Source organism: Anser brachyrhynchus, assembly GCF_964034855.1.
Source record: "Anser brachyrhynchus genome assembly, chromosome: Z".
Lineage (NCBI taxonomy): Eukaryota > Metazoa > Chordata > Aves > Anseriformes > Anatidae > Anser > Anser brachyrhynchus.
The window spans coordinates 15906408-15931912 of NC_137697.1; the positions used below are offsets into that span (position 1 = coordinate 15906408).

The 25505-nt window shown below is 36.9% G+C and overlaps 1 protein-coding gene across 7 annotated transcripts in view; it reads right to left on the bottom strand.

Annotated features, from left to right (window-relative positions):
• PDE4D (phosphodiesterase 4D) overlaps positions 1–25505 on the bottom strand; it is a 305421-nt gene that overhangs the window by 74370 nt on the left and 205546 nt on the right. The window contains exon 1 of one of the 7 annotated variants that reach the window (XM_080573441.1): positions 3774–3834. The exons of the other annotated variants lie outside the window; for them this stretch is intronic. The gene's annotated coding sequence lies outside the window, so the exon portion shown is untranslated. Of the gene's footprint in view, positions 1–3773; positions 3835–25505 lie in introns of those variants that run through there. 7 annotated transcript variants of the gene reach the window in all.

Below are 25505 nucleotides of genomic sequence, written 5' to 3' on the forward strand. Positions count from 1 at the left end.
TTTTTTCAGAGGAGGGAGATTGAATAATGTGTAAAAGGAAAGCAATAGTTTAAAATCAACTATTGCATGAATTTCCAGGTAATTTTTAACATGACATACAGAGACAGTGAAAAAAAAAAAAAAACAAACCACAAAACAAAACAAAAAAAACCCACAATGATTATGAAGAAGTACCATAGGACAGTTGAATGACATTATTCCTGAAAAGGAACAACTTCCAGTGAGGGTAACCCAAACTCATGGTATCTTTTGGATTGCAAAGGAAGGTCATGCAATACGTGAAGGAAGGAAAGAGAGACCAAGAGTTAAGTGTATTGCTGAAAGAAAGTCTAAGAGGAAGGTCTAATAAAAACATTTCTGCCTGCTTAATCTGTGCTGGGTACTTGTGCTAAAAGTCATTTGAGTCCTGGGTCAGCGTGATCCTGGGCAACCTGCTTGAAGTGTCCCTGCTTTATCAGGGGGGTTGGATGGGACCTACAAAAGTGCCTTCCAACTATTCTGTGATTCTGTAGAAGTTCTTAAAGAAGTATCTGTTGTCAGCATTCATACCAAACTTCCTGTATGATAACAGAGGCAAGCCTCCTGAGGGGATAAAAATGCCAAATACAGCTTATGATAAACATTTTGTTCAATTATTTTCAAAGTAATTGTTGAAGATAATGAAATTCAATTAAGCATATATGAGCTGATTTAAAAGAGAATAAGATTAACTATAAAACAAGAAGAGATACACAACTTGGCCAGATTCCAGAACACAGTGATTTTTCTGAAAAGGTGCAAGTAGAAAAGGGGAAGATGTTCTAAACAGAAAAGCAATTAATACATCATAAAACTTTTCAAAGGGAAAAACACAGCAGTTAAAATCCTGGCTCAAGTGAATTTTGGGGCAAAAGTCCCACTGATTGCAACAGATCAAAATTGCACTGAAGAACCACTCCGTAGAGCAGTCAAGAGTGGTATAAGAAGTGATGAAGAAAAGTGACAAAATGACAGTAATGGTTGTGTTTTCTCTTTTTAGGATTTGAAAATTAGGGTGCTACTATATATGGCAATTTGCACATTAAATGACTTCTATATTTTGCTAGATTTTTTCAGATTGCCATTCACCATGCACCTAGTGTTAGTTCTACTTGGATATAACTCTACTTTTTTCTTCTACGAGTTATTGAAAAGTGACCATTTTAAAGGCTGCTTTGGGAGAACTTCCCTTAAGAAACACAATGTACAGTGCACATTAGCCTGCAGACTTGATTCTTGTACCATCTGGAAAATGGCACATCGTAACTTTATTGGAAGTTTCAGACTTTTGACATTCAAAACTGATTTCAAAAGGAATGTTTACATAATAAGAACACAATCAACTTAGCAGCAAGCTAATACAAGCAAAGTGGCTGAACCTTCTGCCACAAGAAATACTAAATCAGGCTTTGATTACTAGGTAAACTCTCTTAACCTCTGTGACATAACTAACGTAACACACTAAATCGCATCTTTATCTTAATGGATTTCGTAACCAGTTTTAACCTTAAACACAGAACGGTGTTCACTTTAAATTGCATTTGGTCTGGTGTAACAAAGGGCATTTGCTTTTTTAAGGCAAGAAGAGTGTTTTATATTGATGGGAATAACTCTAACACTATCCTCTAAACCACAGTAAGTCTCTGCAAGGGAAAATATGTTAAAAAAAATAAAGAGCTACATCCTTCTCAACAGGTAGGTACCAGTGATTTTAATGGGCGAACACTAATTTACTGAGTTCAGGATGTGTGCAAGCTTGCATTGTTTACACAAATGTGCTAAAACATGCAAAGACAACTGAATTCAAACTCATGAGTAAAAAGCTAAATAAATATGTCAAATTAGTCAAGGAAACATGACAAGCCACGTTTTCTTGTGAAATTAGACAAGCGGTTGAAGTACTGAAATGTGAAAGACAAAAGTGAATACTTCAAATAACCTGCAAGTTATCTCATAATAAATGCTAGGATGAGCAGCGAGGGCAAAAAGACTACTTCTCTGGCAGCTGCAGCAGTTTGTCTCATCTTAAGTGGGGCTGCACTTCTGAATTAAAAAAAAAATAAAATAAAATAAAAATTAAAGCCATTAGCAGTCTTCACACTATCCTTCCTTTGGGGACATGTGATAATGTAGATCAGACACCCAAACGTGTTAAATATAGCCTTGCAAACCCAGTTCTTTTTGACCTGGCTAAGTTATCACCAGTTTATTGCATGCCTTCATAAACAATGGTGCCAGCACAGATGAGAGGATGGCCTCAGGGTAGGAATGAACAGCTTGGGACAGACGATGGATCTCTTGACATTGGCACTGTGACTAAGGTATGTAGAAGAAACACAATCACAGTGGAACAACCATTCACCAGCAAAATACAAAATTGTTAGAATTTACAAATATCTGTTTTGACTGATAATATCTGAGTGACAATCAGCTCATTTGTGGACCCACCAAAAAAAAAAAAAATGTATATACATATATATATATATAGAGAGAGAGAGAGAGAGGGAGTGTGAGCAGGACCTAGCAGTTTAAAGTCTTTGAGCAATTTCTTGAGCATTAGGAGAAATAAACTCTCTCCCATCCCCTGAAGTTGGAGAAAAATATTATAGTATAGTCTAAAAGAATATGTATACATCAAGAGAGGGAGAAGCACAGAAAAATTGTTTGAAAACAGGAAAACAAGACAGATTCCGCTGACCAAAGAACTGTACATGGTACAGACCACAAATCTGAAGTATCACAAACCTTCTTTTGAGAACATAATTAAGTGTAATAAAAATCTATAGTAGATCTAACAATTTTTTGGCAGACCACACAGCGTACAACTACTCTTGCCATCAACCACCGTATGCCAGCAAACAGGTTTTTAGATTTAACAGAAAGTCACAAGAATGATTGGCAAAATATGACAATCATTAGAAAAACAAACGGAAAGAAAAATGACTCAGATTAAATTCCATCTATTCCAAAGAAACATGCTATAGCTGGAAATGACAATCCCTTTCTTAAATGGTGCATGTAGCTTCCTTAATAAACATATAACAAGCAAGCCAATAGGAAGCTCAGTTTGCCACTGCGGACTACTAAAATACTTTGAACTACAAGCAATATGCACACCCAAATTATATACTGTGATACTTAAATTTTTTGAGCTGTTCCACAGTGCAGAAGCCAATTATTCTTGGCAAGCATGCTCATCATGCCTTCCAGCTCCCCGTCACTCATGTGTGGAGTACTGCCACATCAAAAGAATCCAGTCATAATTTCTATAAATCCTTACAGATGAAGATCAAGTGGAAAAAATACTCAACCTTTGGGAGCAAGGAAGATTTCAAATACAGTGCCATTCATCTGTTCAGAATTGTTATCAGCATAGCCCTTTGCAAGAAAGATCAACTAAAATTCTGTTTGGATAGACTGTTAAGCATCATAAGAAGTTTAATAATGACTTTTCATTATATGAATATAGCAAATTATGTTTATGTTTATATGTAATTACATTACATGAAGAAAAATCAAATAGGTAACTTTTTATGGAAGTTATTTATACATTTATGTATAATTTTGGTCACTAGTTGGTGTCAGCTGTGTTAATTATACAGACTTCAAAAGACCCCAGCTGAACTTGAAGTTTCTAGTGCTACTTACTGTAGAACATCACATTAAGAGACAGTCCATGACCTATGATACCTGTATTCCAGCAGACACAGAAGCAAAGAGGGGCAAAATGAGGTTCCCAAGTCTATACCACCTACCTTGTTTGTCCCACGACTGTAACTGGAAGCCAGATCTCTGAAATGCAGTCCAGGATTCTACCTAGGGATCACACTGCCACGGAAGGGATAAGAAAGTTCCCAGCTATATTTTTATTTTTGAAATCTTCTATTTTCCTTCATAATACAAGACTTATTTGGGGGATATAATTCGACTTGCTACTCAAGTCACACAAGAATCACTTTTGGGCACAATCTGGCTTGCAGCTTGAGTTAACACAGTAGTGACGACAAGCTCTCAGAGAAAATAAAAGATATATCTAACTTTAGTGTTCCATAACACTGCACCACCAAGGGCTGTGATATTTGAATGACAGTCTTTAATGTACCCAAAAGAGCAAAATGTTATGCTTGGGAAAGGAGCAAGTGTTCCATTTATATCTGCTGCAATAAATAAGAATATAGGAGCTTTCCAGTTGAGGCATTTAGGGAATCAAATAAAAGAATTAAGATCTGCTTACTTATCACAAGAATAACTTTACTGTTAGCAAAACAGTGAAGTAGAAGAAAGAAAGGCTGAAGGAAGAGGATGTGAGAAGAAATACAGTATCTATAGCATTCAGAAGGAATATGATATACTTGCTGGGTTGCCTTTGTGCTAACAAAGGCCACGACTCAGTGATATAAACACAGTTAGTGGCTTACAATAGAGTCATCACCCAGCAGTCCTGCGTCAGGCCTGAAAAAAGCAAAGTTTGGTCAAAAAGAAGCACATTGGTGCCAGTGTTAAAGAGGACTGTGCAATTAGCTCAGGCAGAAAATAAAATGTATTACTAGGAAAACAACTACTTCAAGGCTATAGCTTTTAATCAAAGTAACCAACACAGCAAACCCCCTCAGATGCTTGGGTTATGCAGGCAAATGTGACATAGAAGGTAGATGTTGAAACAAAAGAATTTCTAAAGGAAGTTTGTTCTCTGTTGTTCTATGCAGAAAAGAGAAGTGCAAGAAAACAGAAAGCGAAGTTCTCAGTTTCATACTATACTTATTTAATCCCTAAATTATCATTTCAGGAGAAACAGATCGAACATTTCAGCAAAGTGCTAACATCTGATTTGATATTTAAATATAAACCTATATTATTTAAATATATCACATAATCAGGCATGAGCTGATTGATGGGGCAAGAGCACATAGAAGCATGTGACCAAAACCCAAGGATTTTTTTGGAACTGGGGAATGTGTTCAGCTAATCCACCACAAATGCAGTTCCTACCAACTGAAGTTTTTCCTGAATCATCATCTAGTCAGGGGTAGGAAGTTTTATTATCCTATTACAAGCTTCCACATGATTCAGTTCTAACACATACTGCAGCATAGCTAAAGTACATTCCCCAGAACTGCTAATTCATACTTCAAACGTTTTAGGAAAGTTACAGATCACAGATGCCCAAAAGAAAAGGGCTGTCATGGTACAGCCCAGAACCCCTGTATTTCACGTAAAACTTCTGTAGATCTTAAATCCTCACGTTTGGAAATGTCCTGAAACAAGATTAAGATTCACGTTCCCAAAACCTCAATTTACCTGTAGTTTCTCTCCTACATTAATGCTAATGCAAGCAGTTTTGTTATATTCATGATCTGAGATAATTCAGATTACTTCCCTTTACTACTTTGCAAGATTAAATAATTCATCTTGTACCTTTAACTTTAGTTTCTTTTTAAGAGATAAACAGAAATCACAGTCTTAATTGTTACAGAAATTCAGCAGTGAGGATTCTGTTACTATATTTTTGCCAATTTTACACAGAACATCAATTTATACTCCTAGGCATAAACTATGAAAGATTTCATTGCACTACTCTACCTTATAAATCCCTATTCAGAAGTGCTGCCTGATCTACCCAAATTAGTGTTCTTATTACCATACACAGGTGTAACAACACGTGGCTGAAGCTCTCTATTGTGCATAAACACATAGAACCAGTCACCCAAATTCATCCCATTCACAGCATCAAAATGTGTGAAGTCATGAAGGCGAAGAATTAAAAACTTGCCCCACACGGTCAGTTAAACACATGGAGACAGAAAATGGTTTAGCACCTGTGTACCATACAGCATGCCCTGCTACATCTTACTAACTGAGTGTATCTGCCCTGCTACGTCCTACTAGCTGTATATATATGCCTCCTGTACAAAAATACTTAATTACCAATCATGATTTACATCCATGAGGCATCAGAATAGTGTATGTCTGAATTTAATTTCTCCTTTGCCTCTATTACAAATTTTCTTTCAAAAGGATTTTAATTTCACGTTATTTAATCTTTCCTTTGAATAAAGACTGAAATGCAAATTCTCATCAAAGTACAAACTATGCTTCAAGTTCTTGCTCTCTAGCCATACCATGTGTAAATTAAGGCTTCCATGGAAGGCTAATTCTGTTTGTTTATTTATTTGTTAAGCAGACTATAAACAAGGAGAAACTACAGCAAGAACATATTTTTCTGATTCCATATGATGCCTCTTTCACTCAGAGAAAGATTCCTATCAAACCAGTGCATTCTGCAATATAATTAAAATTAAAAATCCCACAACACCTATTATGATACTAATAAGGCAAAGAATAATGTCAGCCAACATCCTCTGGTAAGAAAGTTGAAAGAAGAAGGGAGAGGATATATAATGTCAATAGACTTCAAAGAGAGTGCCAAGTTCAAATGTAAACAAATGTAAAACACCATCAATACAATTCAAATTAGTGGTTTCTAATGATGTCATCTCATAGTCTGATGTCAGGCCCTAAGAGAATAAGATACAGGCAGTGGAGTGAAACACATTTGTCCAAAGTCCACAAGAACACAAGAAAGGACTGTGTTTACCCCACAGAATTAAATATATATATATATATTTATATATATATATATAAAAAAACAATTCTTAAACAAATAAAAGCAGTACCCAGGGCAGGATGCTTATTAAACTTTTAAAAGCTATTACTCTGTAAGTGGCAATATTTTCAAATATTTCTTTTCTTGTTTTTTCTTTCTTTCTTTTTTTTTTTTTCCTACTCTGTCTACTGGAACTTGCTAACAGAAAGGGACACTTCTGTTACAGTTAACGTAGCCCTGTGAATATAACACTAATGGAACAAAGAGATATTGATTTTATGTTTCCTTTCAGTTGCATTTTTAATGTTCAGATAAAGTACCTTGGGTGGGGGGGGTGGGGGGGGGGAGTGTTTTATTATTTTATTATCAAGTTAAACAGAAACATGACCTTTAAAAAACCTCTCTATAACCACCCTAGTGGATGCCTAACAGTTTTTCATTGTTGAACATTTTATGAGCTATTCAATTATCTTACTGAAAATACTTACAAAATCTGTATACTGTGCTTTCATTTTAAACCATGTTCTGCTATTATTTCTTTTATAGGAAATTATGCAAAAGCATGCATTCTAGTATTCTATCACTAGCAAAAGACACAAGTAAAAATCAAATATGCCATTTGTATTCCTTCAGTTTCCTTGAAGTAAGAGTGAGCCAGATTTCACTACAGGACAGCCCAGTTAATCATTATTCATTAAATGAAGTCACTAAAGAATGTTAAATTGTACAACTGGCTAATGATGGGACAAGGGGCTTTCTAATTTTCCTCCAGATACTGCTGAAAAGATCATAAATATTATTGTTTATATTGATTAAGTGTTGCTCACTTCAGGCACTAAAAACTATTGCTTTTGCTTCTAATGCTGTTAGCACTGATTTGCAGAACCTAATAGTTCAGTCTTGCACCGGCAAATTCAGAAAATAAATAGCTCCGGCAGTGGACATGTGTTAACCTGCTCAGAGAACATCTACAAGTATACTGCTTGCCACCTTTTTCCTTCCCTGTGGCAGTAGGAGAGCTGTAATAGTTAATACAATTGCAGTAAGAGTAACAAGAGAGTTGCTGAGCTAGAGACATGCTTATTCAATGCTACTTCAAAACAGTTTTGGAGCTTGAGAGAGAAGACGAGCAGCAGGTCCTGTACAGCGTTGGGACCTGGCACCACATGGAGATAGGAGATGACATGGCCAAACTGATAACTTCCATCAAAAAAAAAAGAAAAAAAAAAAGACAGATGACTTGAAAATTGGCTCAACTCTGGAAAGCGCAACAGCAGAGAAGCCATAACTAAGTGTACTGGAGGGGTTTCTTCTATATTTATGATACATATCCAGGTAACGCTATACTGATGTAAGACAATGTGTGAGAAAATCTGGACACAGATTTGAATTCTGTAACTGGCTCATTCTCTGTATGTTTGTATTACTCATGACATCCCTCCTCTGGCTTCTTCCTTTACAGTGTGCCAAAACTTAGCTATTTACATTATAAAGTAATGTTTTAAGTACTTTACTTTCTCCTCCCTCTCTTTCAGCCCTCATTGAGACCTGAGACATTATTTTCCCTCTCTGATCAGGTCACTATGCTTTTAAACTGACACAGTTGGATTTCTCCCATCCTATTTTACACTTGCAGGATTTTGTCAAAATGCCAATATAATTTTCACTGAAATTGTATCTGTTAATTCTCTATTGTTGTGATGACTCTAAAATCTTGCTAGGAATGAGGCTGCTGCTGCATTGGGTCTGTTGTCTCTCATTCCAAATAATACTGTCAATGCTTTTTATTTATACATATATATGTTTTTCCCCTCATAAACCATCACCTCCTTCCTTTCTCTACTCTTTCTATCTACCCTTCTCTAGAATTCTGCCTTTACATTATAAACAAAAAACCCTCTGAGACATACAGCATCAGGTATAGTTTGTTAGTATAAGCCCTAGCCTAGAAATGGGGTTCCTCGGTGGTACTGTAGTGACTGGAAACGACAATGAAATGTTGAAATTTTCCCTAAGTTTGAGAATGTTTGGATACATACTTCATCTCTAGCTCAGGAAATGCATTTTCTCTTTCTTGGTGTTAAAATCAGTGCTGAAAACATTCAAGAAAATTGAGTGTAGACTTAATTATTTTCAGAAACACTGGAAAAAAATAAAAATAAAAAGCATGCCATAAGCCACATCTTACAAGTTCTTCTAAGACTAAAGTATTTGCAGTACCTCAGACTTCAGCCAGTATCAGTGATTTCCTACCCTGCAAAGTTTAACCAGATGACAAAAAATATTTACTATTTTGACACGTTCACACAGAAGGCCCATCTGATCTCATTGCTTCCATTACTGCCTTTGTACTCCTAATTGTGTAATAGAGGATAAGTATTTAACAGTCAATTAAAAAAAAGAAAAAATATTTTAGGCCACTGCATTAAGTGGTCACCATGTTCTAGATTTCAGAAGCTACATACAATGAACTGGTGGAGGAAACAATGTATAGAAATTATTGACAAATATTATTTGTCAAAACAGACTTTAACAGTAATCTTTTTAATAGTTTATATATTTATATATTTTTATTTTTAAATATGCAGGTCTTTCACTATAAACACTAGCCCTCTAAGAAAAACTGGAGCCTCTTTGTCTAAGAGCCTGATTCGGAAATCCCACAAAATAGCACTGTGCTGTTGCCTTTCAAAATAGCACTGGTACAAGAGATGTTGAGTCAAAAAATACCAGGACACTTGCAAGAAAGCTGATCTGCAGACTTTCCTGAAGGTGACAGCTGAATGCTCTGCCCCCAGCAGCAACTGCTTTATGCAGCAGCTCACGCTGGAGGCAGTGGACCATGAAAGGCCATGTGGAAGGACTTTAATCTTTTGCAACCCTGGTTGATGTTGGCTGAGTTGTAGCGGGAAACACCATCATGCCACTGCTTCTGTGAGTCATATTTTTATTACAGCATATATTTCCTGGTGAAATGGACTAGGCTGCACCATACATACTGCCTTATGTATTAATAATGCACACATAATCTGCTACTTTATCACTGGAGTGCATTTTTATAGATAGAGTGATGTAAATACAACCACTCCCATTCCTGGAAGCTCTTGTACCTCAAATTATATTCATAAAATTATACACCTATATTGTAGCCTGATGTTTTGAGCAAATAAATATGGAAGATAAAAGCCAATAATGAATTCATGCTTTGTTATCTAATTTAATAACGTGCAAACAATCCATGCTAAATATTACACAACAAGGCAGAGTCAGTCTAGACTTATTTCAAGGACAGCTGAGTTAAAATACAATTGTAACAGTTAATGTACACTGCAATACTTCCGATACCATCTAAGGATTTTAGACAGCAAAAAAAAATTAGGTTACGCACCAAATAAATGGATACTGGTAGTGCCTCTTGTCTTTAGCTGAGCTATTTCATGGAGCAGAATATTTACATGCAGGAAATTTGTCATGAAGGGATTTTAAGCCAATCGGTTTGTGGAAAATAGAGAATATCACTGCATGTTTTCTTTCTCTCTCTCCCCCTCTCCCCTTTTTTTTTTTTTTAAATACACACATATATATATGTATACACATGTTTCTTGTTACCAAGATATTTTATGAATTACTGAGCAAATAGGTATGATATTCAGACAGTATGAGATATGTGATGTGTAGGGTTAAGAGAAGGAAATCTATAAAGGTAAATAGAACAATGAAATAGGACCCAAGCAAACTCAATGTGTTTCACAACAGGAGGTGGGTCTTTACAAACAGGGCTTTTCTCATTTCATGGCAAGCACTGCTCTCTGAGAAATTATTTATAAAGTGTTTCACTTAAGTGAATTTATTCCCATATCCATGAGGCCATGTATATGTAGTCATCTTAAGCCGCATCCAGTTAGAATCCAGTAATAAATTTTCATGGTTAGACAGGCAGAGATGGTTTATTTTATCTCCACTTCGCAGTCCATCCTACGGTACGTCCATGCTGCATTCTGAAGATGGAAGCTGTTTTGCATCCCCAGTGCACTGATGCTCACATCCAAAGTTGGCAGGGGGAAAGACAGGAGGCGATTCTCTGCTGACCCCAGGCTCACGTCACTTAGGGGGAAGTGGTTTATTTGTTGATAACACATTAATGTTCTAGATATGAGAAATTTGCCTCTCCTGACACTACTGCTCTGTAAAAACCTAGTTTATTCTAAGTTATTATACAAACATGCAAATTCTTAAGAAATGTAGAACACCCTTTATATCTTTATTTTCAATATTGCCACATAATCCCAGCCTAAAACAGAGAAACTTGTCATCCTACTGATTTTACCTTACTTGACGCCTTTTCTGGGGGGCATCCATAGTGGGCGGGGGCATTAAAATTACTCAACAGACTACAAGGCATAAAGTATTACGTAAGACAAAAAATGGCTACAACTTTGATGGAGTAAAGTCAGATAGAAGTAGGTTCAGATTTGATTGCAGATAGAAAAACACACCTGATTTTGCTTTGACACTGTAAAGAAATATTGATGTCTGTGATGATTTTACGGTGATATTCACGACTTAGGGAAGATTCAGATGCAGTAAGCACAAAATCATTTTTTATCGTGCATACAAGCATGTTACCCTCGAGTTGGGAGGTTTCTCTGCATTTTTAAGGCAGCTTCAGCCAGAAGACATTATTTTCTTCCTGTCCAGAACCTCTGATTTCACAAGCACCTAAAGCTACTCCCTTATATAGAGATGAAAGCAGCTTCAAAAAACAGCTCGCCAACACGAGTATAGATTTCAAACGCTGTGGCACAAGGCCACCAAGCACCACGCTTTGCCCCCGTTACCCCCCTAAAAGAAAAAGCTGAGGGGATGTCTGCACCCAGCAGCTCGCCTCAGGACCTGGGCAAGCCTTGCGAGAGGGAGCTGCTTGCTGTGAAGGCAGCACCTGTCCTGTGCGAGTGAAAACACAGCGGTGAAAACACACAAAAACACGCGCCCGCCGCGGCCGGGCGCTTCAGGCTGCCGGAAAGGAGCAGGAGGGGTGAGGGGGGCCACGGGGGTGCCGCGGCCGAGCCCCCCCGCCTCGCTGACGTCAATGGCCGCCTTATCGCGCCGCCTGCGACAGCAGCCGCAGCCCTCAGAGGCCGCCGCCAAGCTGCGGAGTGGAGCCGGCGGCGAGAGCGGAGTATGGTCGCCTCGTATCGGCGGCGTGCCTGACAGGGGCCAGGCCTCCCCTCTGCTTTTAGAGTCGTAGAATCATTAGGGTTGGAAAAGACCACCAATATCTTCTGGTCCTGCCATCACCCTACCACCAACGTCACCCACTAAACCGCTGTGGCCACGCAGAGGTCGAGGCCGCCCGAAGGCGCGGACAAGGCGTTCAACTGCAGACGCTGCCTCGTGGTAGACAAAAAGGACAAAGTCATTCGATGTTACAAAATTAAATCCCTTCTACAGCTGTGTCGAGAGGAAGACCGTGGCAAAGAGGCACAGCGACTAGGTTCCCAGGCCGGTTTGGTGATGTCAGGCCTAACGGGATTTACATCGAAATCTGCAGCACCCACGTATCTGAATTCGCACAAGGCGGAGTGTATCAGCCAAGTTTCAACCTCACAACTGACTCAACCAAGTGCTATTTACCCCAATTAGCTGCTTTTACAAATTGCCCCGAACGTTTGTTTTCACAAGCATTCCTCCCTGTCTGCACCTCTACTATATACCCATGCCACACATTTGACATATTCTGTACATGCAGATACCGTATGTATAAACCCCAGCAAATCGTATGTTGTGGTGTTTCTGTCCTAGTCTCTAAAGCACAACCAATTTTGGAATGAAGTACATTAGCATCATTTAAGCCCAAGTTTTTGTATCTACTTGTATCAGTCCCTGGATATATTTAGCCAGATACATGCTAACAGAGTGTTCACACACCTATACACCGCTACTGTATGCGGCATGAAGCAAAAACTCTCCCACCCACCCAAGATGTGAATGCTGAATAATACTGTCCTAGCAAAAATAGATAAAACTCCATTAATTTGCAAAAGAATTACAGTTGCTTGCCTTGTATCTGAATGTCACCAGAAAGCAGGAAGCCACACCTTGATGAGTCTGTAGAGGCAAAGCATGACAGGCTGAAAAGCTGCAGACACAGCTGCTCCTCATGAGGTTCTTGGACTGTTTCAATGTAATACCTACACTTCACAAATTCTGTTGTTACTACTGTTTTGAAAAACATTGTTCTTCAAATGGATGGCAGAGGAACTACGCACAGATAATGGAATAGAAAGATGATATGAAGACTATACTTGTTCCTTTCCTGCTCAGTAAGCACATCACTCATTTCGGATGCCCTTTTTTTCAATTACAGGAAGTGAGTAATTTCCACAGAAGCCAATAGGAGTCAAACAGGCTAGTCTGCAAGAGAAATGAGTGGAAATCTAGTGACTTTTTCTTAATCGGATAATCATGTGCAATTCCAGGTCATGGTGGCAACTGTCTTTTGCAAGAATGGAAGAAAATGTAAGGAAGAAAATAGTCAAACAAAGTCCATCCACATATCTACACTATTCAAAATAGGTGATTCTTCTTTTGAAGGTTAGTTTTATTACAAACACATCTTGCCAGTATGAACAGGATTAAGCCGTAATTGGCCAAGGCTGAGAAGTAGCTGAAAAAAACTGCACCAAAAATTGTTTGCTGCAACCAGGCTTATTCAGTTTACAGACAGCTCCCTAAAGCCATGACTAAACTCTTTACTTTCTATATTGGTCTATTGTTGCCACTCTTTCACATGTAGACATGGTGCAGTAATAAGGGGGCAAATACAGCCATCAGATTTGACAGTGAAAACAACTATTACAACACCAAGTGGCATGTTGTGACAGGACTCCTATCATTCCTGCCACCTATGCAGAGAGGTGAAAATCCAGTGAAAGCAAAGCTGAGAAGTTAAAGAAGTCAAATCTAAACCAGACCTGAAAAAACTTTCAAATTCCATTCACTGAGGTTGTTGTTTTAATCCCAGTCTGCACAATCAAACCAAGAACAGCAACTGAGATGTGAATGAAATGGAACTAGACTTTAAAAAAGTTCTCATACTTCATGCATACTGTCCAGTCACAAAATCTGAGAAAACAATTTTACCTGAATTCTGTTTATACTGAATCTAAGTTTTAAGGTCCAGTAGAACTGATAGCTTTGAATGGGGAGTTTTATGCCAAAAGTCCACAGCTGTAGCCTATGGTGAACTCAGGTTCTCTGGCACCAGGAAAATAATATTTTGCTCTTTGTATAGATTTTGAATAAAGTTATGAGATCTATGAATCTAAGCTTGTAAAATGTTGATTGTGTAACTCTTAAGAGATAAAGGGTAAGAATGCTGTTTGTCTAGGATGTAGATTTCAGTTAAGAAGATCAACATAGCAGCAAAGCCTGCCAGAAAAGAACTGCTACACCATACAAAGTGCTTTCTCTCTCCCATTGCAAAAGTAAATAAAATCCCAATGATGCTGACATTTATAAAGGTATTCTGAGGCCATCTAAAGATAATAAATTTGAGACTTCTTATTAGTGTATTCAAGAACACACATTGTTATGCTTTTCCAAATGCAATATGAAGATACTAGAACCATTACTGATAATAGCAAGTGCCAACATATACAAAGTTATTATACATATTGTACTGGGAAAAGATATCAGAATATTGAAAAGTAAGAGTCAACCAATTTAGAGTTAAAAGCCCACTTATATTTGTTTCCATAATAATTAGCCATAACATATATATTTCCTCAAGTGTAATTTCTTAACTGGCTGGTTTTGATACATTCAACTAGCAGGCACATGCACAATTACGACCACTGATGCATGCTCTTAGTTTGAGGAGTAGCATAGAAATTTCTTTCCCATTTACAGTTGTGCTCCCATTGGAGACTATAGTCTGTTTGTTGTGCTGACATTTTGACTTCATGGGAGAGCCTGACGTAAAGAGAAAAAGTCTTAAAATACGTTCAGATAGACGTAGTGGCTGTGTAAGTATTCTGAATAATGTTATCTTCATAGAGGAATGCTTCACAGAACAGCACAGTAAGCAGAAACTTATTTATTTATTTATTTATTTTAAAGAACGATTCCTGTTCCAGCCTCAGGTAACACAACAGACAGTATGGAGAGAATGAAGTTAAGAATACATTTTTCTAAATCCTTTTCCTGTGCTAAACACGTTCACACTTTGAACAACTGATTGAACACATGGACCCATCTTTTCTATGAAACAGTTAATGCTTTAGTTTATTATGCCAATTACACAGATTAAAGGCTGTTTTTTTTTTTTTTTTTTAATGAACCAGAATAGCACCCAGTAACAGTCTACTCTCCAGGAACACAATGCCTGGTTTGAGCACTGCTAAAGTCAATCTTGTATAGCAGGAAAGTGCCTAGTTTGGACGTTACACATGTGGTATGTGTTGTTTGAAACTATCTTGATTCTGCAGCAAGGGATGTGATCATAGCATGAGCAGATATACCTAACACAGCTTTAACCTGATACCCTCAAAACTGGGAGAGCGTGGGCTTTAGTCTGGGACATTACTAATTCTTCGGGGCCTGGGCTCTTAGTCAGAAAGATGAAAGGCACGCCTTCCCACTTCATTCCTGTTGGTACCCCCATTAACTAAATACATTAGCTCACGTGTATCTGTATGTCCTGCAGTTCTCCCCTTCTGCAAGACAAGCTTACCTTGCAAGCTTGCCTTTGAGCGTGCTAGGGAAGGTACCTCCCACTACCAAAATATTAACAATGGCTTCCAAATAACCTTGGTTAAGCATTGTCGGATGAGACAATCAGTAAGTCAGACAATGAAATGGTAATTTGCTGAAATACAGTAATACCGGGCTTTGTTACAGGAAATATTTGAGGTAGTGATAACAATGCTTTATTTTTCCTAAAAATAAAACCTAGAAGGTGTTTATTATTAATTATTTTGTATTTAGGAATGGTGAAGCTATAGCATTGGCATAAAGTGCACACAAGGCAAAAAAGAGAATGTTCCTGAGTTTATTACCCAACAGATAGAGAAACATATTTCTTGGTAAACAGTAATTGTGAAAGAATTAAAAGGCCTGGAATGATTTTGACTTTTAGAGAACTATTGTTACTTACATTAAAAAACATAAAAACATAATTGAATCTAGTATTCCAAGTAGGACTGGTTGATTCCAGTCCTGCTTTTATAACTGTTCCATGTTCTATTTTGTCAAGTTTTTCCATATAGATCTAGAATTATTCTAATCTCTCTAAGCCTCTGCATCTGATATTTATTTTTGACTCTGTGTTTTTTGTTGGTGTTTTTTTTTCTTTTTCTTTTTTCTTTTTTTTTCTTTTTCTCCTTTTTTTTTTTTGTGGCTACTGCTGTTATTTTGTAAAGAGGATGTGAAGGAAAATAAAGATAAAAAAGATAATGGAGCGTAAAGTTATGATCACACTTTGCAGGATTGCATTTAAAGTAAAAGATGACATTTAAATAGGAGAAGGCACATTAAAGTCAGGTCACAAGATAGGTGAAAGAAAAAATAATGAAAGAAAAATAGGTATGAGGAGAAGATACTAAAATAAAGATCGTCTTTGTTTTAAGGGAATAAATGGAAGAAAAAAAGTAATTTGAAAGGAAGAAAGAGCAAATACACTTCTTTTAGCAAGATCCTCTGCTTTAACAGAAGCCTTCTCAGACCTGCGCAACTTGCTAAACAAATGTAAAAAATGAAATTAAATTTGTAATATACCCTGTTTCTAGACTTTTTCAGACTAGTATGATCATACAATATACCATTACTCCCTCTTTCTCAGTAACTGGATTTTTAAGTTGCTGATCACCAAACAGACTGTCAGAGCATCTCACAGACATTAATGGATTTTTCCTCACCACATGGTAAAAGGTGCGAGATAGGCTGTTGCAAGAGAGAGTGGGATCGTATAAGAAAGCTCAGGGCTAATTCCAGGTGTGAGTCTCAGTGCAATGCTTTATCCATACAACCACCATCCAAAGGCAACCTACATTACAGTCAAAGGCTTTACTGCTGCTGTTTATAAACAATCTACTGCGTGCAACCAGAGTAGCAGTTTTAGGAGCATGAGCTGTGCCTAGGCTATAGCTCACAGCTCTGCAGTGAGCTCTAAGATGAGCTCTGTGCAGACTTTTGGGCTAAATTGTTTAAGTTTTCTTCTGTGGTCAGATGGCCAGAGTTACACACGTATACAACACATGAAAATGTCATTCAAGTCCTATGACCTTGCTTTGTCCTGTTGGAAATGTCTCTCTACATCTTGCCCATTTTTTTCCAATGCAAAGATTGAAAACTTTACAAAACAGTTTTAAAACATTGTCTAAAGTAAAAACTAAACTGCAAGATTATGTCTAGTTACTGTTTTTGAACAAATTAACAACTGATCGCATTTTTTACATTTTGAAATCCAGGTAAATGAACATTGTTGAACTTCACTAATTTCATTTTTAATAAGCAGTGGATATTTATTTTGATATACAGTCATTTTCTCAGCAAGGGGAAGATGAAACTATTGACCTCAGCAAGCTGCTCTCAAAGTTAAGAGAGTAAAGCATTCTGGGCCACTACATCACTTTTCATTTCAGTTTTTACCACACATTGCTTATACTCACTGTACAGTTGAGTCTCTACAATTAAATCTTATTTTGGACTTTTTCCATCCAAGAATCATATGTTTTCTCAGCTAGAATCTGCCTCAGAGTTGCTTGTTTTTCTTCTTTTCTCAGAAACGTCAACTTGCTGTGCAATGCATTTGTGTTTCAGGTCTGAGTGTCATATCTGGATAGTGATCTCTCCTACACTTTGATATGCAAGGCTTTTTCACATATATGGGCAGCTAAATCTTTAAAATAGATTATTTTTGTTTCAAAAAGAGAGCCATTTGGGACAAAGACTTAAAAATAAAGTAAAAAGAAGCACTGCAGACACAAAAGATGAGTATTTCCTTTTGCATTTTAAATGTTAATCAGGTAAGCGAGGGATATGAAGCACATCTATGTTCCATGTAATTTTGATTCCTTTCTAAATATGTTTGAAAAACTAAATCCCAAGTTGGATTCAACTGCTTTATTGAGATTCTGGGAGAAATAGTTCTGCTGTATAATCTCTCGTGCCTTATTTCAACATATAGTTTCATTTTCAGCAATTCAGAGTGCCACTTTTTAGGCATTAAATAATGACAGCATGATGAAAGGCAGTCTCTGTTCATGGGCTCATATGCTTCTACACAGTTCCTTAATTTATTTTACAAATTTAGGTATTGCCAAATCTCTTAATCTGTTTAACATTTATTTTATGGCATTGAATTACTTGAAAATACTTCAGATGCTGCCTTTACTTCCGGCTGGCTTCAACACCATTTGGAAATGTTTGCCTGTGATCAGCTGGGCCTTCTTTCCGTCAATCAAGTAACAACTGTATTTCTGTGGAAACTTTTCCAGCTGTTGGCTACTGAGTGCTCTAAACCTGCTAAGAGCCTGAGAGCAAATGATCGAAGGAACACTTAAACACCAGCTTTTCTTCAGAAATATGTAGAAACCCAATAACACTACTTCACAGTAGTACAGTTTAAATTAATTTCAGGCTATTCCACCATTTGCTGCTAAATCTATCCTTGGGCTGCCCATTCATATATATATATATTTTTTTTTTCAGACAAGTATTTGAATAGCTGTGTAGTAAATGAGTTGGAAAACAAATAGACAAAAAAAAAATACTGTGTGGTTCCTTGATTATTTCCCTGTATGCCTGCACAGCCAACTTGATAGCATATTGCAGGGAGTAGAAAGGCAAGAAATGAGTGATAAGGTTCAGGAATTCAATAAACTGATCCTTTTGCTCAAAAATACATGTTGAACCTTAGCCTATGTGCTATTAAATCTGTAGGACCTAAATACATGTGTTAAGTTTTCTGAAACAGAGCATATTTTAAAGATTTGACAAATAGTTAATTTACACACTATTAAAAAGAAGAATGGTTTATTTTTAACCCAGTTGAGTTGATATTTGGATACATCTCTCAGCTGAGCAGTTTAAAAAGAAGCAGAATAAACCTGTGTGTTGTAGTGTGAGAGGCAAACCTGGTGAAGCCATGCAGAACATTATAATCAAATGCCCTTCTTGGACAGTGGTATAACTACAAAAGAAAAATGTTCCCACTCGTACTAACGCTTCTATGGGAAGTGTAGACAGGAAGCCTGTAGATTTTCAGGGGACAAAAAAAGGGCTCTTGAGGAATATAAATTACAGATATTTCAGTCCCTTACATTATGTAGTATGCATTACAGAGTTTAACTGGTAAGCCTGACTCCTTTTAAATAAGGATTCAACTCCTACAGCTGTTTCATACCTTTAATTACTCCAAAATAAATTTTATCAACCTAGCTGTAGGAACACTTTTTCAGACAAAATCACTAAAGTTTCCTTAAATATTGGACTCATGTCCATTTGCATGATCATTCACATAATCAAAATTCATCCGCCTTTTGAATTTGAGAAATCTATTTCAGATTATTGCAATAGAAGTCAACATTTTGTGTATCTAACGTCCTGGGAGAAAGAAGGATATTTTATGGTTTATTTTGATTTTGGGGCTGTATGGAGTTATTCTTTTTACACAAAGAAGAGCTATATCTGATGTGAAAACTTATATGTTAATTTTATTCTGTGATTTTTTTTTTCTCTTTAGAATGCTGATGTCAACCTTTCTTGTTTTGCAAAAGGAAATGTGACTCTAGTAGACAGCTCTGCAGAATTGAGCCATGCTTTGGATGAAGGCCTATGAATCATAGAATCATAGGATGGCTCAGGTTGGAAGGGACCTTAAAGATCACACAGTTCCAACCCCCCCTGCCATGGGCAGGGATGCCGCCCACTGGATCAGGTTGCCCAGGGCATTGTCCAGCCTATGGTACCAGACTCTCACAGAACCATCAAAGCCAAGAATCAGTGTTCAAAAATCAGTGTCCATCAGTAAACTATGAAGTATATGTCCAACATATACTATGAAGTAGAAACATCCATTTTAACAATCAGTCATCAAAAGATTTTTGGAAAAACTGTGCTAGACTGTATTGTATAGTCAAAACTAACAACACTTTTGGAGAAAAGAGGTTTAGAAATTTAGAAATCTGAGATATAGAAAAGTTAGAACTGGCAAGCATTTCAACATGGAATGTTGAAAGGGACCTAACAACATGTTGAATGATGAAATGCCATAAACAATAAACATATTATGTGTTGAAGCAACATTTACTCATTTGAACATCAACTTTGTGTTTCAACGGGTATGTTTAGACACTAGCATTTCTACAAAAGAATTGTATCTTTCTTCTTTGAAATGTATGCTGAGGTCACAAGGATCCCATCTCCTTAGTACCTTCTCCCACTATGGCTTATCACTGCTTCATATCATACTGCCAGCTATACCCGCTTACCTCAGCAAAACTGGAAAGATTGTGAGATATGGAACTCAAGAGAGTATAAATCTGGAAGAAGGATAGAACTGCACTAGATCAAAGTCCTGTAATAGGCTCATTGGTGCTGCAGGGTCAAGTTTTACTCAGCAAAATAAAGTTTTGCAGACTAAATCATGAGAATTAGCTGGAGCAAAGAAAACACATTTTGATTTCACCATATCATACAGTGAAAATCTATGTCTGATAAGTAACATGCTTACACACATTGCCAAGTAGCAGAAGCATATGAGAACAAAGTGGTTTCACCACCTGACTATTGCTTTCCTGTGTGAAAGGCATATACGTAGTATGTATGTCAGCTGCTTGCTCTTTCTCTGAAGGTGGTCTTCAACTGCAAGGGCACAGTTTGCTCGAAGACTACAGAATCCTTCTCTGCCCCCTCTTTGTCTGATAGATTTTCAGGATTGAAGATTGAATGTGGAATGACAAAGTTCAAACAGCCTTTTCATCTTCTATCCCTAAAAAATGTTTCTAGATTCACCAAAAGAAAACAAACAAACAAAGAAACAAAAACAAAGAAACAAACAAAAACCACATCATGCCACAAAAAAAAACAATACACCTAAAAAGAGAAAGAAAGTATTACTGCAGCTGAAATACTGAAATCCACTATACAGGTCCTTTTTTTCTTCAGGAAACAGAAAGGACAGAACATGAAAAACAGATCTGGGGTTGTTCATTTCCCATTGCTGCTGCTTCCATTTGCCAAAGTCCAATAAAGAAGAAACAAATCTGCCTTAAATTCTGATTTTGCTTTTTCTCTTTCTGAAGTGGGATTCAAAAACTGCACTATAAATAATAATGATAAAATAATAAATAAAAGTAAATAAATAGTAAATAATAATAATAAAGACTCTTCCTAAAACAAATATTGTTTTCGTTTCCACTAGCTGTTCCTCCTCCTCTGTCAGACCTTTCTGCACCCAATTGCTAACAGTTAGCTCAGGAAACCAGTCTGCATCATGCTTTTTTCCAGTTTTCTCCTTCATTTCTTTCGCACTGACTTCTTTCTGGGCTTTTTCTTGTAGCCATCTTCGCACTCCTTCAATTAAAGACTAAGTAGTCAATGATTCCTACATTATGTCCACTAACTAAGCCACTACAACATGGCTTAATAGACAGGAAAATTCTACATGTCTGCTAATCCAGTAGTTACTTCTGTAGTCTGTTCCTGAGTTATTGCCTGTTTCTTTAGTATAGGTAAGTGGGTAAGCTGTCTAGTGACAAAATTCACTCACTCAGATGCAATCCTACCTTGTTCATTATTATTAAGGTAAAACTCCCAAATTATTATCCTAATGAGAGACTACCTCAATTTTTTGTCTATCATCTTATTATTTAATCAGAAAATAAAAATGATTTATTAAGGCTTGGAATTAGTTCAACTTTGTACCTACATTCCTGGTACAAAAAGATCTACTTCTACTCAAGTTAGAGCTGAATTTCTTCAACTGTGAGCAGATTAAGGACTATGATTAAAAAAAAAAAAAAATCCAATTCTGTTAACAGAACTAGACATACAGCTGTCCAAACCTGCAAGAGAACTATGGTTTGTATAGGAAGTTTGAAGGAAGTCACACCCTGATGCTTTTAATATTTAAAGTGAAGACTGTCCAGTAAGAACTACCGTCTCTTTCATTGCTTTCTGCCATTTCTCCTATTTCTCAACAGCAAGTCTCTTAAATTCCTTGTTGCAAATCTTTCCCAGCTAGTAAATACGATATTTGGGACTGTTAAGCTTCCCAGTGGTGCCTCTTTTGCAAATAGTGACACCGAAATATTGCCTGTTGGGTGATTCTTGTGATATAATCTTGCCTAGGTGCCTGGGGAGGTAAGGCATCCACAGAGCTCTCAGATGGCCTGAGATAGCTCCCGTCCTTCCCTGACTGTAGAGAAAGCCTAGTCTGAATGGATTTAATATACTGAGCCAGCTAGAGCCAGCTAACTGGAAGCATTTAACATAGGAACGTCTGAATATGTGATTGACTAAGGTGTACTCAACAATTACTTCCATGCAGACCTGATTCCCACCACTAAAGGTCTTCTGAGAAGAGTCACCTAACATAGGAAGAAAGTTCTTTTTACATGAAGGCGTTAGAACATCTGACTTGAGAGCAAAACCCTGAGTTTTAGGGATTTCTTATTAAATGTTTTGATCACAATTCTTGAGAAAGTGCAGTATGCACAAGTAGATTTTCCTAATGCCAGACCCGGAATTACTCCCTCCAGCTAAAGATGAGTCACTTTGCAGCATGTAATGCAAAATGCTTGAGGTGAGAGAGGGAATGAGTAAAAAGGAGGCTGAGACTGTAGTCTGGTGATAAGCTCACTCCTGGAGGAGATGTGCAGGGGCAGGTCCTAAACTGTGATCACTGCTCCTAGGATAATTCAGTCATTTTATCTGAGTATGGACGAAGGCTATGCACAGGGACCTGCAGAACTTCCTAGTCCACAACAGAAGAACTGTTATTCTTGTTTGTCTGACCCTGGCTGCTGGGTGCTCTGATTCATGGCTTTCTTCAGGGTCTATACTCAGGAGGCAGGCTATAATAAAAGCAGAACTTAGTCACTGTAACGGGTAGTCCTATTGTAGCCCTGAATTTTTAAATGGATACTCAGTAAAGTGAATAGGCTTTAATGGACCAGTTTCTCAGTAACCTGTTAATGGAAAAGAGATCTACTTTCAAATCTATCTTTTCAATAGGACAGAAGACAATGTATCACTGATCACAGCTGTCAAAAGCTGGATAAGTTGTGAAATGAAGATGCACTCATGATACACCCAACAGTCATACTAGAATCCACATCTTCACAGTTTTGTTTTCTATATTCATAAGTCAATGGGCTGTATACGTAACAGGAATGAGAAAAATGACATAGACAAGAGTCCTGTTTTTCTGTGATTCTTCTCACCTCAGTCCTACAAACCAAAACACCTTTCACTCCTTCAATTGTTCTGCTATTATTATTGATACAGTAAATGCAGTCTGAGGTCACATACATTTCTGTGCTAACAGTGACCGTAAGTGACATAGCTGGGCTAAAAAGAGAAGAGGAAGCACATGAAGCTTATCATCCTATCTTTCCAGTAAAATGGACAGTTTTGCTGAAATGCTGATATACTGACTTTCACTGATGTAGCAAAATATGAGACCAATATAAAGGTAAGAAGCAAAAATTGATGTTGGGTTGCATATTAAATTATCTTTGAGATGACTGATAATATCTCTCATGTTTTCTTTTTAAACTGAGTACCTACTCCAGAATGCGTAAGTATTTTAAAATCAAGGCTGTACTAGAATGCAATCTTAAGGAAAATAATCTGAAGTGCTGGATGAAGTTTGCAAGCAGAGATCATCTCTATGCTGCCTTTTAGTCTTTATGCTCTTTGTTAACCTAACCCCACATTTCCAACAAAATTCACTGTTATGAAATTAAAAATAATGTGCAAGGGCCAAGTGTTGTAGACCACACACTGCAAAACAACTACTTTTTATTTTATTTTATTTTATTTTATTTTGATAGATACAATTCCACTGATATTCTTGCCAGGAATGTTTTAACTATGATTGTAGTTCTCTCTGTTTAAGTAAGTTGCCTTTTTTCTTTTTTTTTTTTTTAATGAATGCTTACACATTTACACTGATACATCAAGTATCAGTGTTAAAACACAAACCATAAAGTGCATATAACATTGGGGAAAATACAACTTTTCAGAATATTCATTACTTAGCATTTTTAATAATGTAATAAAAAACAAGATTTTACAACTAGTATGGTTAGGGCAAGACATTGTTTAAACATATCACAGGTGATCCTGAAAGCTGTCATACTTTCACTGTATGCAAAGCCTGAATTCTGAGATTTTAAAACAGTACTGGGCAGTAGCCAAACGTAGAGATTACTCTATTTTTCAGCCTGATTTTATTCACTTCCTTGAATGTGAGATGATACACAAACAGCTTATGTTGTCCGAAACCACATCAATCCTCTTCCTGCTGTTCTGCCTCAAGAAAGTTAATCACCATTTTACAAACCCAGCAAACCTGAACCAGCACTAGATTAAAAAAAAAAAAAAAAAAAGGACTTTTGATTCTCCCAGTCAGTTAGATTTTTTTTTTCAGCAAGCCTTCACAGCTGCACCCTAGCAATAACCACCTCTGAACCGAGGAAGGGGCTAAACTGGGGACACAAATACTATTCACTTTAAAGGGAAATACAGTTTAGTAGTTACTTTCTCAAGTAACCAATATTAAGCAGCTACATTTTCATTATAGCACGATATTGTTGCACAAACTGTAACACAAAGGGATAGTTTTTTGTTTCTTTGCTTGTTTTAATATAGAAAACAATCAAATATGGCCTAAATTTATGCATATCAAATGCCCACAAACTATGTGCAATGGAAGAAGCTGCTTCTTCACCCCTTAATGTGAAAAAGCGACTGTGTACGCCTGGGTGGGGAGTGGACTCCTCTCTCTTCTGTTCCTTGTTTTTCTCTGCATTTGCTGTTTATTCAGGGCAGGAGATTTATGAATGAGTATCAGTCTGAATGTAATTTGTGCCCTATATCTCACAAAAGAGTAAAATTTTGTTTTTATTCTGGATAAGAAGGCTGTAAATGAGATAACTCTTCTTTTAGTTATCATGACCTAGATAAGGCCTTTAATGATTAACTGAAAAGACTAGCTCATGTAAATATTGTTATTTTCAAATTCTATTTTATTTATGCAAAATATTATTGATCATTAAAAAAAAAATACAATATACAAGTCTCTTTAAAGTACCTTTATACCTGGAGATTTGGACTTCAGTGAAATTGATGATTGTCAATTCTTTATTCAGAACACTTGTTAAAAAATTGTGAGCTCATTTTGCAAATTGAATAGTTGAAACTAGCTAAAGCACAGGACACCTGCATTACTAGTTAGTTACTGAATTACGTGAGCCAGCTGGAGAAATTTCATAGCAAGCTAAAGCTATATTCACTCTGGACTGCACAATATAAATCTATTTTTTCTGTTACCTGGATGGCACAACATGAAAAGAAAAAGTTATAGTCCATAATGTATCACCCTGAATATTCACCAATGTCACTACTTTTCCTTAAACCAACACATATATTCGCAATCAGAGTTTATCACATACATGTGAATTGAGGTCTAGTATAAAAATGCACCCATCAAAATAAACCTTTTCAAGAAGGCACTGTATACCATGTAGAACAGTCATTAGGATTTTAATCCTCCTTCCAATCTCAACCATCTGTTTCTGCTGTCCTTTCCATATGTAAAGTTCTGAGATCAGTGCCTTATGTAACTCTAAAAGAGAACAAGGATGTGGACCAC